The following is a 15,803-nucleotide window of genomic DNA, read 5'->3' on the forward strand; positions in this document are numbered from 1 at the left end:
CATATTTTGAAATAAACACTGAATCAGTGAAAGACAAATTTATATTTTGGGATGAAATGAAAGCCTTCATTAGAGGGCAGATAATAAGCTAGGTAACTAAGATGAAAAAGGACTACAATCAGGAAATAGAGCAGTTGGATAGTAAGTACAGAAAAGGAACTAGTAAAAAGGGATGATAAAATGAAAAAGAGAGATTTGGAGGACAAAAAAAATACAAAACATTAGAAACATACAAGGTGGAGAAGAACATTATGAAAACAAAGCAAAAGTATTTCGAACTGGGAGAAAAAAACACACAAAGTATTAATTAGCCTGGCAACTTAAAACAGAACAAGCTAAAAGAACTGTATTGGCATCAAGGAAAAAGGACAAACAAATTACATATAACCCAACAGAGATTAATGAAAACTTTAAGGAATTTTATGAACAATTATACCAAACTGAGAACAAGTGGAAAGATGATTAAAATAGAAGAGTTTTTAACTAAAATCGAACTGCTGAAATTGCAAGAGGAACAAAACAAACTAATTAAACCATTTAAAATAGAGGAAGTACAGGATATATTAAAAAAGCTGCCGAACAATAAAACACCAGGAGAGGATGGATTTCTAATAGAATTTTATAAAACATTTAAAGAGTTGTTAATTCCCCCTCTCCTGGAAGTAATGAACCAGATAGAAGAAACAAAAAACTTGCCAGACTCATGTAAGACAGCAATAATTAAAGTAATACCAAAGACTGGGAAGGATCCATTAACACCAGCATTATCTAGACCAATATCTCTACTTAACTCAGATTACAAGATAATAGCGAAATTATTAGCAAACAGATTGGCCGATTGTGTACCAAAAATAGTAAAACAAGATCAAACTGGATTTATTAAGAAAAGACGAACAGCGGATAATGTCTGTAAACTTATTAATCTAATTCATGAAGTTCAAGGAAATAAGAAACCAACAGTGGTTTTTGCTTTAGACGCAGAAAAAGCCTTTGACAGAGTAGAGTGGAACAATTTATTTAAAGTATTACAGAGGTTCAATCTACCAGAAAAATATATTAATTGGATTAAAGCATTGTATAATGGACCGTTGGCAAAGGTAACAGTAAATGGATATGTATTGAGCCAATTTAAATTAAGTAGGTCAACTAGACAGGAATGTCCACCATCCCCCTCATTGTTCGCCTTAGCAATAGAACGATTGGTAGAACTAATAAGAAAATAAAATAAAAGGGATAAGAATAAAGGAGAAGGAGTATAAAATCAGCTTATTTGCAGATGACATCATAGTAAACTTAACAGAACCGGAAATATCAATAAAAGAATTACATAAGAAATTGAAGGAATATGGAGAAATATCAGGGTACAAGATCAACGCAAATAAAAGTGAAGTGATGCCAATGAGTAATGCAGATTATACAAAATTAAAAAAATCACCATTTAAATGGCAAGCTCATGTAATCCGATACCTAGGGATCAGGTTAGATAATAACTTAAGCCACTTGTACAAACTAAATTATCAGCCACTAATAAAGAAATTGCAGGAAGACTTAGAACATTGGAAAGAATTACCGCTAACGTTGATAGGGAGGGTAAACTGCATTAAAATGAATGTGTTCACAAGGATTCAATACTTATTTCAATCATTACCAATTCCCTTAACAGAGAAATTCTTTAATGAACTAAAGAGAATAAGGAAATTCTTGTGGAATGGGGGTAAACCGAGGGTAGCATTAGATAAATTAACAGAGAGGTATAACCAAGGTGGTTTTCAGTTACCAAACTTTAAAAATTATTATAGAGCCGCACAATTAAGGTGTTTATCAGACTTTTACCAGACAAGGGAAAAACCAGACTGGACTAAGATAGAACTAGATAAAATAGGGGAGAAGGTACTGGAACATATACTTTATAGGTGGGATGAAAAGCTGGTGCAATATAAAAACTCACCAGTACTGCATCATTTACTTAATACATGGAAGAAGATCCAATTAGAAAGGAAAAAAAACGAATTACCAAATACCAAAATTGTTATCGACACAAAACCCATTAATCCCTTTTACAATAGATAACCTTTCCTTTAGAGAATGGGAGAGAAAAGGAATCAAAAGAATAGAAAATTGTTTTTTGGGAAATAATTTATTAGTATTTGAGCAGTTGAAGTACAAATATGGAATAACTCATGGTACAATGTGTGCATATCATCAATTGAAAGCTTATTTAAAGGATAAATTGGGAAACAGCTTGAGATTATCTGAAGGAAGCAGCTTTGAATATGTGATTACAGACACAATGACAATCAAAAGATTTATAACCAACATGTACATTAAGCTGCAAGATAAGGAGAATGATGAAATAAACTAAAAACCTAAACAAAAGTGAGAAAAGGATTTAAACATAAAGATAAAAAATGAAGTAAGGGAAAAGTTATGTTCTGGAACTATGAAGAATACAATAAACACAAGGTTACACATGATACAGTATAATTGGTTCCACGGGGTATATATCACCCCTCAAAAATTAAAAGAATGGGATTCAACATTATCAGATCGATGTTTTTGTTGTAAGAAGGAAATGGGAACAACAATACATCCAATTTGGTCAAGTATGGAAGTGAATGCATTTTGGGAAGATCTAAATCAGATATTAAATAGAATCACAAAAAATAACATACCAAAAAATCCAGAGATTTTTCTTTTAAGTAACATAAGTAATGAATTAGGCCTCAAATTGGATAAAGCACAAAAAAAGATTCATTATGATAGCCTTAGCAGTAGCAAAAAAGTGGATAACGTTAACTTGGAAAATGGAAGAGAGCCTGAGAATACAGCAATCGTACATGGAAATGAATAAATGCATTCTATTGGAAAAAAATAACATATAATTTAAAAAAATAAAGTCACATTATTTGAACAAATTTGGGAATCGTACACGGAACATAACCCCCTAAAATGATAAGAAGACAAAACTATTTGTGTTAAAGCAGATGATGCATTTTTTTTGTTAATTTTTCATTGTGTGAAGACGTTGTTTTATGATTTTATTGTATTATATATGTTGAATATTTATTGGTCTTGGAGGGGTGTGGGAAGGGGGGAGGGAGGGCGGGGGGGTAAGGGAGAAAATGCCACTGTGTATATTTAATGAGAAACGTTTGTATATATTTTGGTTGATATGGTTCACAAGGTGAAAAATAAAACAATTATTTTAAAAAAACCAATCAAGGTGATTGCAGATGTGCAAAGCATACATGAGGAAGCTGGAGATTTATGGTTTTGGGGGCTGCATGGTTAGCTCAGCGGTCAGCGCAACACTGTTATATGACAGTGATCGGGACCAGGGTTCAAACCCCATGCTGTCTGTAAGAAACTTTTACGATCTCTTCATGTTTGCGTGGGTTTTCCCAGGGGCTCCAGTTTCATCCCACTGTTTGAAACATACCGGGAGTAATTGTGCTGTATGGGTTCATGAGATGAAATGTCCTGTTACCATGCTGCATGCCTAAATTTAAATTTAAGTGGTTGACCTGTTCCCTGAGGCCACTTACTCCACTAAACAAATGCTCTTCACTGACAAAATAATATCTCTTCCTGGTGGCCACAGCCCAAAGCACTGAGCAGCTTGATCATCAGGAACTTTTCTATCTCCCACACTTTGCTCCTGAAAGGCCCAGTTCTAATTTCAGGCAAAGCCACTTCGTTTCCCAACATGTGGAAAGTATCCTTCATTGGGCGGTACATTATTTCAGCGCCTGCGACCATGGTTCAAATCCTCCACTGTCTGTCAGAAGTTTGTATGTTCTCCCCGTGACCGCGTGGGTTTCCTTCGGGCGCCCCGGTTTCCAACCACCCTCCAAAACATACTGGATTGGTAGGTTAATTGGGCAGGATGGGGCAGCTGTATCGTTAAAATTTATTTTAAAATTATCACTTCACCTTAACACAGTATCTTTGACCCACTACTGTCAGTAAGGAAGTATAGGAGCATCAAAATCAGGACTGCCAGGCTGGGAAATAACTTCTTCCCACAGTCTGAGATTGATGAACGATATCCTGTAACCTTGGGTCACATAAATTACACCAGTAAGTTATTCAAGAATATTTATACATATTTATTTCATATAATATTTGTATGCATATCATTGATTATTAAGTGATGTGTGAGAAATGAATAATATGTGCACGTGTGAGCACTGTGGTCTGGTGAAACCTTCATCAAGTTGTAGAAGTAGTCAGATGATAATAAACAAACTTGATACGCTGAATTGAAATTTTAATAATGTATTTATTTATTTTATCTTATATAATTACATTTTATTTTATATAAATTATAACAATAAACATTTTTAAAATATTTAATTAAATATAAAGATTACGGAACCAAGAGGACATGTGAACTCTGTGTAGATCTGAATGGCCTGGTCCTTTTAAATAAATCTCACTTGTTAACAATTTCCATGACCGTGGAATATCCAAGCCAAGTGCTCAGTCAGTGAAGCTTTTCAGCAAATATGAATGTAGATTCACACAGTAACTTTGGGACAGTGAACAACAATAACATTTAAATGTTAGACAGTGATGGGAAAATGCGACCATGCTTAACTTCATGGCCCCAGAGACATAAGTGTCTTATTTCCAGGACATGAAGCAGACACGGGTCACTCAGTCTTTCTTGTAAACACAGATACCCAGTGACTTTGCCTGACAAGATATCAAGAGTAATTTTTTTCCCCTAAATTAAATCTTCTCCATTTTACAACTTTTCACCCAAGCAGCCAGGAATGCCCACAACAAGGTAGGCCATTTTTCAATTAGAACCACTGTGAACCGCGGAGAGAAAACACAACAATAAGGGCATGCACGCAGACCAAGAACTGCCAAAAATGAACGAGAGGGAACACATCTCAAAGAGGATGGTGTTCACTATATGAATCAATGATGGAAGAGATTTCAACACAGTTGTAGGATCTGACTCATAGTCAAGAAACCATATTTTTTTGTATACAGTAAAACCCCTTGGTATGCAGAATTCAAGCAACTAGCAAAATAAAATTGAGGAAATAAATTTTTAAAAATTAGAATAACTAAGAATAAAATAACACATAAACAAATCTTAAGTTTGAAACTGTAAAAGTAAATGCTCTCCGGAAGTAACACATAAACCTTTGGTGAAGATGGGAGCAAATATTCAGCCAGCGGAGAGCCTTGGTTGTGCTTTGTTCGTAGCAGCTGTTCGAATAAAGTTGTGTTTGAATAAAATGGCGTCGCCTTGGATGAAGAGCTCACTGCTGGGGTGCATCTCTTAAAGTGTCTCCTTATCCCTGCTCACTAAGAATCACCTCAGTCAAAGGCTTTGTCTGTAAACTTGGAGGAGGGGTGGTTAATTATCTATAATAGGATTGTTTGTTTTTTTCAGTGGCTCCATGGAAAGGAAGGAACCAGCAAATGCAGCGATGGTTAAACATTTTTCAAAGGATGTGACTGAAAATAAAGTAAGATGCTTTAAGGTTTATATATTCATGCAAATACGTTTGTTTGGTGTAAGTACAGTATAGCATTTTTGCATTTTAAACTGTTTATATTTAATGCAGGAGTAGTAGTTAGACATTGTAAGAGTAAGTTTCGAGCAACTAGAAAATATACTTATCCGGTATTTACCAATCCCCATAGGTTCCTGATGTGTTATTATGCCTGTATAATCCACTGAAAGCCTTCGACACCGTGAGCAGGAAAGGGCTTTGGCAAATACTAGAGCGCATCGGATGTCCCCCAAAGTTCCTCAACATGATTATCCAACTGCACGAAAACCAACAAGGTCGGGTCAGATACAGCAATGAGCTCTCTGAACCCTTCTCCATTAACAATGGCGTGAAGCAAGGCTGTGTTCTCGCACCAACCCTCTTTTCAATCTTCTTCAGCATGATGCTGAACCAAGCCATGAAAGACCCCAACAATGAAGACGCTGTTTACATCCGGTACCGCACGGATGGCAGTCTCTTCAATCTGAGGCGCCTGCAAGCTCACACCAAGACACAAGAGAAACTTGTCCGTGAACTACTCTTTGCAGACGATGCCGCTTTAGTTGCCCATTCAGAGCCAGCTCTTCAGCGCTTGACGTCCTGCTTTGCGGAAACTGCCAAAATGTTTGGCCTGGAAGTCAGCCTGAAGAAAACTGAGGTCCTCCATCAGCCAGCTCCCCACCATGACTTCCAGCCCCCCCACATCTCCATCGGGCACACAAAACTCAAAACGGTCAACCAGTTTACCTATCTCGGCTGCACCATTTCATCAGATGCAAGGATCGACAATGAGATAGACAACAGACTCGCCAAGGCAAATAGCGCCTTTGGAAGACTACACAAAAGAGTGTGGAAAAACAACCAACTTAAAAACCTCACAAAGATAAGCGTATACAGAGCCGTTGTCATACCCACACCTGTTCGGCTCCGAATCATGGGTCCTCTACCGGCATCACCTACGGCTCCTAGAACGCTTCCACCAGCGTTGTCTCCGCTCCATCCTCAACATCCATTGTAGCGCTTTCATCCCTAACGTCGAAGTACTCGAGATGGCAGAGGTCGACAGCATCGAGTCCACGCTGCTGAAGATCCAGCTGCGCTGGATGGGTCACGTCTCCAGAATGGAGGACCATCGCCTTCCCAAGATCGTGTTATATGGCGAGCTCTCCACTGGCCACCGTGACAGAGGTGCACCAAAGAAAAGGTACAAGGACTGCCTAAAGAAATCTCTTGGTGCCTGCCACATTGACCACCGCCAGTGGGCTGATATCGCCTCAAACCGTGCATCTTGGCGCCTCACAGTTTGGCGGGCAGCAACCTCCTTTGAAGAAGACCGCAGAGCCCACCTCACTGACAAAAGGCAAAGGAGGAAAAACCCAACACCCAACCCCAACCAACCAATTTTCCCCTGCAGCCGCTGCAACCGTGTCTGCCTGTCCCGCATCGGACTTGTCAGCCACAAACGAGCCTGCAGCTGACGTGGACTTTTACCCCCTCCATAAATCTTCGTCCGCGAAGCCAAGCCAAAGATAATAAAGTACTACATTTCCCTGCAGGCAATGCACGCTGTTTGCATGGGAATAAAAGTAGACTACAATAGAAGTCGAGTGTGTTGTTGGTTCAAGCAACTTGAAAAATAAAGTTGTTTAACCTTTAAAACCATGCAAGGTTCTTCTTCAAAGAACAGAACATGGTGTCATAAATTTGTGGATAAGAAAAGACAATAGTTCCAAGTCATGGATAAGCTAAGTCCTCCCTCACTGATGCAGTTTACTGGCAATCTAACTGTAAGGGATGCTGGAATGAGAGGAGTCAAGCAAGTGCTCATTAGAAATGAAGTATTATGGGTTAAATCAGGGTGAAGGGATACTGGAATGGGAGGAAGGGTTATAAAAGTATAATAAAATAAGGATCTTCAAAGCAGGATAGCTTTAGCAAGTCTTGGGGATTGATTAATGAATAAAGAACAAAGACATGATATTTCCTGGCTAACAAGTTTGCAGGAAGGCACATAAACTGATAAGAAGTTAGAATCCACGTGGGCAGAATTACCTAATGTTAAACCAATCCAAGAGGCAGAAGAATGTTAGGGGGAAGGTATCTCTGTACTGAAATGAAATGTATAAAAGTTGGGTCAGCCTCAGTATCTGTGTGTATTCCCAGGGTAAGGGGAAGCACCCAACTTTGCATTGTTGTAATAGTAGAATAAAAGTTCTTTGTTCTCAATTTTTGTCTCGAGCAAATTCTGTGAAGGTACTTCTGCTTCTCACACTAACTGATAATTGGAAAACACTTCAAACAGCGATTCAACATTTATTTAGAGGCTGGTGGAGGGGGAGAGGTCAATGAAAAACAGAAAGTGTCTATATTTCTTCACCTGATGGGTGAAGATGCCTTGGATATCTTATAACAGTTTTCAAACTGATGAGACAGCTTTACATTGGACACTGTGATGACAAATTTGAGGAGCTTTTCTCCTGTGACCAGAAACAAGGTGCAAGCTTCAACCAATATTTAGCTGAGCTCCACACAGAAAATCCTGTGACTTTGGAGATTTGAAAAACTCATTCATTGGACAGAATAGTTTGTGGAATCCTAAATAATGGGCTTAGAGAAAGACTGTTGCATGAAAATGATTTGACACTTTTTTGAAAAGCTTGTGAATATGTGTAGGGCAACAGAGACCACACGAGCACAATACTGACACAACAGTGCATGTGGTGAAAACAGAGAAGCAGGGCACCAGGAGTTTCCCAAAAGCTTAGCAAAGCAAAGAGGTAAGATCAAAAAGCAAGTACAGTAGGTGCAGAGGTCGACAGATTATAATAAATATGGGAAGAAGAATAATTTTGCAAAATGCTGCAAAGCAGGGGTTATCATGAGAAAGGTGCACACAGTGGACTAAGAAATGGAGGAATTCTTTGTGGATTCACTACAGACTGATGCTGTCAAAGCAGAGTAGATCGTTCCAGTGACTGTGAATGAGACAGTAATTCCTTTTAAGCTTGACACCGGGGCCCAGGTGAATCTGTTATCTACGGACAATTACAAGACTCTCACTGTAAAGAGCAAAATTTATCCAGTGAAATTAAAAGTGACAAGCTACACAAGAGAGAACATTCCAGCAAAAGGAGGCTGCATGGTGACCTTCAAACACAAAGGGCAGCATCTAAAGTCACAGCTACTGTTTGTGGAAAAGAGAGTATGGCCAATATTAGGTCTGAGTGCACGTGAAGAGCTCGACCTGTTCATCGGGCTTCACAGACCGAAGATGAGCACACAACACTCATGGAAGAGGACACAGATGTCTTTGAGGGGCTTGGATGTTTACCTGGTATACAAGATCCATGTAGATGAGACAGTGGCTCCTGTTATCCATGCATGCAGGAAGAACCTACAGACTGGGTCAGCTCACTAGTCATCGTGCAAAAGAAAAATGGAGCATTGCGTATATATCTGCACCCCAAGAGATCTCAATAAAGCGCATGATGGACGAGAGGGTTTCCACAGAAGCCTAATGATGTGCAGATGTGTGCCACTACACAATGGCCTTTCTCCTGCCAATGCATACATATCAACTTTTCAATGCATGAAAATCTGTTGACACCTAAAGGAGCACACAAGGTCAAACAGGCTAAAGTGAAAGAGAAAGTAAAACTGAAACAATATACTAAGACTGCGAAAAGCCAACCAGTCCTGAAGTCTGGAGTTCATGTGCAAATCTGAGATCATAAGGATATGTGCAAGAGGAAATAGATCCACATTCTACCAGATCCAGACAGAGGGAGGGATACCTCTGAGAAGGAATCGTGTGGATCTACGACCACAAGCTCCAATCCATGGTCGTGACCCGTCACCTGTCAGTACATAGAAGGGGCCAGCACATGTAATGGAACATGTTGTAAAGAGTTCACAGAAAGACACAAATACTAACACAGCAAATGCAAGCATAACACCGGTGGAAACGCATACCAGACCAAAAAGGACTGCAAAACCACCTGAGAGATGGATTGAAAGCAGCTGAGTGGAAAGAGACTGGCCATGGAATGTAGATACCCTTGTTATGTAGACATAGTATTGTGTTTTTTTTTCTTATTTAAAAAGGGGAAATATGTGTTAATAAGCATGTATAATAAAGAACTACATTTCTCAATAAGTTTGCACGGGAACAAAAGTAGACGTTGACAGAAGTGGAGTATATTGTTGGTTCAAACAACTCAAAAAATAAAGTTGTTTAAGCATTAAAACAGGGTACAGTTGTTCTTCTTCAAGGACAAACATAACATTGGATACCAGGGGTTTTACTGTATATGAATACTTGTCCTGCATTTGCATTGTTTGTCTGTAATGTGCGTATTGTCTAGCTACATGCCTGCGCGTTGTGCACCGAGGACCAGAGAAAACTCTTTCGTTGGGTTGTTCTTGTGCAATCAGATGACAATAAATTTGTCTCTACTTGATGCACGAAGACCTTCAGACAAAGGCTTTAAAGAGAGTGAGAGAGAGGTCACAACATCAGCAAGATGTGCAGTGAGATCTACATACAAGCAAAACAGGGGAACACAGCTAAGTGAACAACCCTTTTTTTGAGTTAGAGGGCTGCCGACCAGAGGCACAAGCACAAAGGTCCAGGACTGAACTGAGGGAATCTTGTGCTGTCTCAGATGCCACTTATCAAACAGGATGTTAAACCAAAACCACATTTGCTTTCTCGGTGGACAAAAAGTTCCCGAATTACCATTTGAAAGAATAGCTGAAGAATTTAGTCTGAAATGTCAATATTTGTCCCTTGATCCACATTTCTAAAATTATCAATGTCAAACATCTGTTTTGCGGACATTGCTGTGCACAATTTGCCCCCTTCTTACATTACAATAGAGTCTACATTCAGAGATGCTTTGCTGACAGTAACATGCTTTAAGATGTGCTTAAAGGAACACAAGGTGCTATGGAAATCCCAACCTATTTCACAGAAAAGACATAGACACAGTGCAATTGGAGTTGGGAGGGTAGCAGTGGTACTGGGCAAGAGTGAATGGACCTCTGTCTCACGGCTCACTCCCGCACTGGACAAAGTCAAAATTACACAGACATTCCTGCACCAAACATCACTCCAAAACTAATCCGGGGCTGTTGGAAAGGTGTTTGTACGTTCTCTCCCCGTGTCTGCGTGGGTTCCCTCCATGTGCTCTGGTTTCCTCCACCTTCCAGAACATACAGGGATTGTAGGTTAATTTGGGTCGCACGGGTTCGTGGGCCGGAAGGGCCTGTAATTGTGCTGCATGTATAATTTTTTTTTAAAATCTAAAGTCCACAAAAATACAAAGTAGTAGAGTTCTACACATGGAAACAGACCCTTCAGCTCATCCCATCTACACTGAATACATTTACTGAAGTGTAGACCATAACCATCAATGTTAAGCTAATGCAAGTACTCATTCTTAATGTTGAGCACAAAAAAGGAGACAGGCATTTAAGAAAGGAGAAGAATTACAAAGCTCAATAAGGGATGGGATGCAAGATTTATATGGACATGTGCAAGTGATGTAGGAGTATGAGAGTTTATTTCTCGTCTCAGTCCTAAAAGACTTCCCCCTTATCCTTAAACTGTGACCCCTGGTTCTGGTTTTCCCCAACATCGGGAACAACCTTCCTGCATCTAGCCTCTCCAATCCCTTTAAGAATTTTACACATTTCCATAAGATATCCTCTCAATCTTCCAAATTCCAGTGGGAATAGTCGATCCAGCCTTTCTTCATATTTAAGTCCTGCCATCCCTGGTATCAATCTAGTGAACCTTCTTTGCACTCCCTCTATGGCAAGGATGTCTTTCATCAGATAAGGAGACCAAAACTCTCACCAGGACCCTGTACAACTGCAGTAGAACCTCTCTGCTCCTGTCCTCGAATCCTCTTGCCAACATACCATTCGCTTTCCTCTCTGCCTGCTGTACCTGCATGCCCATTTTCAATGACTGGTGCACAGCGACACCCAGGTCTCGTTGCATCTCTCCTTTTCCTAATCAGACACCATTTAGGTAATAATCTCTCCTGTCCTTGCCTCCAAAGTAGATCACCTCACATTCATTCACATTATATTGCACCTGTCATGCCTTGGCCCACTCACCTAACTTGTCCAACTCACCCTGCATCCTCCACGCAGCTCACCCTGCCACCGAGCTTCGTGTCGACAGCAAACTTGGAGATGCTGCTTTCTATTCCCTCATCTAAGCCATTGATTATATATTGTAAATAACTGGGGTCCCAGCACTGAGCCTTGTGGTACTCCTCTCGTCAGTGGCTAGCATTCTGAAAAGAACTCGTTTATTCCTACTCTTTGCTTCCTGTCTGTCAACCAATTCTCTATCCAATTCAATACCATACCTCCTATACCAGGCGCTTTAAGTTTGTGCACTAATCTCCTGTCCTGTATCATAAGATATCCCACATCCACTGGTTCTCCCTTATCCACTCCACTCGTTACATCCTCACAAAATAGTCACAGTTTCAGTGCAAAAATAATGAATATCTCCAAAGCAATGTCAAATATTTTGGTACGAAGATTGATAGAAACGGCAACTGAGGCAGAATTGAGGATTACACCTGAAGAGTTTTTAAAAATTGTAATTTTCTGCAGAGTCAAGAGAAGAGCTTTATTTTTTTCTTTGCAACAAACCTGCACACAGCAGTCTCAGTATAGAGCGATGACTCTACCCAGGGCTAGGAGTGGGGGGCAGTTCCAAGAACTCCCAGTCAGCTTTCTTACCCACTAATTAGGCTGTGGCTATTTAATTGAGGGCTACTGGTAAACAAAGTAAATGCTCAATTTATCCATTTCATCAAAAAAAACCTAATCAGGAAACACAAAATTGCAAAATGGCTCAGCTAACCGCGCGACTCTATAACAAACATCATTACAGCTCGATAATAAACAGAATTATCAATATTTACTACATAGACTGTTTGAGGGCATTCTCCCTCCTACTTCGTATTAAATTGCTTTGCCTGACTTAATTTTCAGGGTTTAGTTTGATACAACACCCTGGGAAAACCAATAAACATTCAGCATGGGCTGAAAAGGAAGTCTGTGGGATTAACCACTTGAGTGCCAGTGGATACCCCATATCATTCTGCGCCACAATGGGATACCTGTCAAGGTACAACAGTAGGTATAGAAAGGTTGTTTCCCATGCTGGGAGAGTCTTAGAAAAGAGGGCACAACTTCAGGAGTGAAGGGCATCTGCTTGGAACAGAAACGCTTGGGAATTCCTTCAGCCAGAGGGTGGTGAGCCTATGGAATTTGTTGCCACAAGCGCTTGCGGAGGCCAAGTATATTTAAGACAGAGATTGATAGATTTTTGATTAGCCTAGGGCATCAAAGGTTATGGGGAGAAGGCCGGGCAGTGGGGCTGAGTGCGAAAATGGATCAGCTCATTATTAAATGGCAGGGGAGACTTCATGGCCTATTTCTGCTGCTATGTCTTATGGTCTTGTGAATTATCTCACCACCCGCAACAGAGAGCTTGTAGCTACCTTGACGCCTGGTCTGATGTTCTTCTGAATCACAGGATCAAACTCTGGGGGGGGGGGGGGGGGGGAACAAGGAAAGAATTAGGGGAGCTTGGCCCCCATTGCATCTCCTGGAACCCTCATTCCCAGGTGAATGGATTCCCTCATGTGTAGATCATCATCTGAGAAACAGAGCACCATTTTGATGCAAGTTCCTTCATTGTTACTAAGATGATAAACTGAATTAAATCAGTGTTACCCCCTCCAGCAGCTGTGTGGGAGTGTTTAAAGAGCCTGAAACAATGAACACTCTTCCATGCCTCAAGCGCAGTAAAAGCTGAGCAATAAATCTTGGCCTTGCCATCATTATATGGGTCCTCTAAGAAAATTTATTTGGTAAAACTTTGGTAGCACTGTGAGCAACTCTCGTCATCTCCGTAACAGGAAGGAAGTGCTGGCTTCGGAAAGGGAGCAGAAAAAATTCACCGCAAAGTTAAGTCCCATATTTTACCAGGATGTTGCATGGACTGGAGGGTGTGAGCGATAGGGAAAGGTTGGACCAACTTAAGTTGTTGACTCTGGAGTGTCGCAGGCTGAGGGGAGACCTGATAGAAGTTTGTAAAATTGTGAGAAGTGCAGGTGGGTGGTCAGAATCTTTATCCCAGGGTAAAAATGTGAAATGCTGGAGGGCATGCATTTATGGGGGATGATTTTTTTTTTCTCTCCAGGGAGCATCAGCTGTCTGAGATAAGCTGCCAGGACTGATGGTAGAATCAGGTACAATAGGAGTGCTTAAGAGGCTTCATGATAGACACATGAACGTGCAGGGAATAGAGGGACGTGAATAAAGCAGCAGAGATTGAATTTAATCTGGCAAAGTTCAGCGCAGTCAGCCTGAGCCGAACGGCCAGTTCCTATGCTGCACTGCTTTATCTTTTGTGACTCACAACATACGTGGCAAAGGAAACACTGTTGGTCACAGAACAAGAATGGCAGTGTTCAATGGTCTTATCTAACCCTTGCCCAGTCATTACTTGAAGAACCTTGTTTTGTAGAGTCTGTCTGCTAAATTTCCCACTGTTATAAATGTGCCTCCCTTTCACCAAACACCAACACTGGAGGAACTTGGTAGGTTTTACAGGATCCATTGGGGGGGTAAAGATATAAAACTGACTTGTCAAAACTAAGCCCCTTGAGTTTATACATCTTTACCTCCTTTGGACGCAGGAAGTCCTGCTGAGTTCCTCCATCATTTCTGTTTCATGAACAGGAGACACATTTGTAAAAACTAGGCCACACAAGTTAAGTTGAATGAAACCGGAAAGGCTGCAGATGCTGTGATTGCAGTGAATGCACGGAAACGCTGGAGGATCTCAGCCGGTCTCGCAGCGTCCATAGGAGGTAAAGATATAGAACCGCTATTTTGGACCTGAGTCCTTCTTTCCCTCCTATGGACAGTGCGAGACCGGCTGAGTTCCTCCAGCGTTTCTGTGTGTTCACTGCAATCGCAGCGTTTGCAGACTTTCATGTTTCAGTCCTGTTCACAGGTAACCTTTTGCGTTGCTGAGAAATGCTTCAGAGAGAATCAAGATGGACACAAGTAGATGATTTTATTTCATGATGGGGATATGGGATGAACAGAAATCTATCAGTTGTTCGTAAGCGTTTTCCAATATACCGTGATCATTAATTGTAACTTACTCTTAAGGCTCAATTCCATTTCACGCCGTTTCCCTCACCCCCTTTACCCAACAATTGCCAACACCATTTAGACACAATTCAGATGCAACACCCAGCAACTTTCTTGCAGGCCCTTTAAATGATGCAAAGCTCAAAATTGAGCTGCAGATGATCAAGGCCAAAAAAAAATCCCATTCACATCAGATATTTCCACTCTTGTACATTTATCAGACTAATAATAGACCACACACTGAGCGCTAAGGATCCACTTACATGCACCAGGAACTTGCCTGATGTCTATATGGATGTTAAGTATAGCATAGCTAAATGTTTTCTCAAGCAGGTCATAAGTATGTGCCAAGCATGTAAACTACCATTAACCATCTAGTGACCAGTAGCAGGTCAGAATGCGGAGCTGCCAACATGAGATTCTTTGCTCCCAACGCTTGTACTTTAAATATCAGTCAAGCCTCAAGTTCTAACCATTTATTCATTTAACTTTTGAAAGTGAACAAAACTAAAACTGAAAGATAATAACTCCTAAGGGCTTAATGAGTAAACGTTCTGCTGCGCTACCAGGAACCAAGTCCCAGGAAGGATGTGGAAGTTATGAAGAGGGTGTGCAGAGACTTACCAGGATGTGGCCTAGATTGGAAAATAAATCTGATCAAGCAAGATTAACAGACCTGGGCTTTTCACTTTGGACCAAAGGATGAGAGGTGACTTCAAGATTCTGATAGGCAGACAGGCAGCAAGGATTTGAGGAGATTCAGTATGTCACCAAAGAATCTGGAAAACCTCTGCAAGTGTACTGTGGAGAGCATTCTGGCTAGTTGCATCATTAGGCCCTTTTATAGAGGAAAGAAATTTGACTGCAAAGGCGGATATTCTCTACTCTCATGTCACTGAACCCATCTCCATAAAAGCTCAGTATGCAGCTCCATAAAAGCTCAGTACACAGCTCCAAGACGCGGACTCCGATCCCTCCTCAGGCTGGTCATAGAGGAGGAACAGAGCACTGCACCTCGGTCCATAAATGTCTTGTGGCGGCAAGCAGCTGACTATGGGCGGGCCATGCCCTCTTCACTCTGCCACCATC

At 40.7% G+C, this 15,803-nt stretch overlaps 1 protein-coding gene across 13 annotated transcripts in view; it reads right to left on the reverse strand.

The window, feature by feature from the left end:
• msi2b (musashi RNA-binding protein 2b) overlaps positions 1-15,803 on the reverse strand; it is a 482,764-nt gene that overhangs the window by 329,657 nt on the left and 137,304 nt on the right. The gene's annotated exons all lie outside the window — the stretch shown is intronic.

This window comes from Narcine bancroftii, chromosome 14, assembly GCF_036971445.1.
Source record: "Narcine bancroftii isolate sNarBan1 chromosome 14, sNarBan1.hap1, whole genome shotgun sequence".
Taxonomy (NCBI): domain Eukaryota; kingdom Metazoa; phylum Chordata; class Chondrichthyes; order Torpediniformes; family Narcinidae; genus Narcine; species Narcine bancroftii.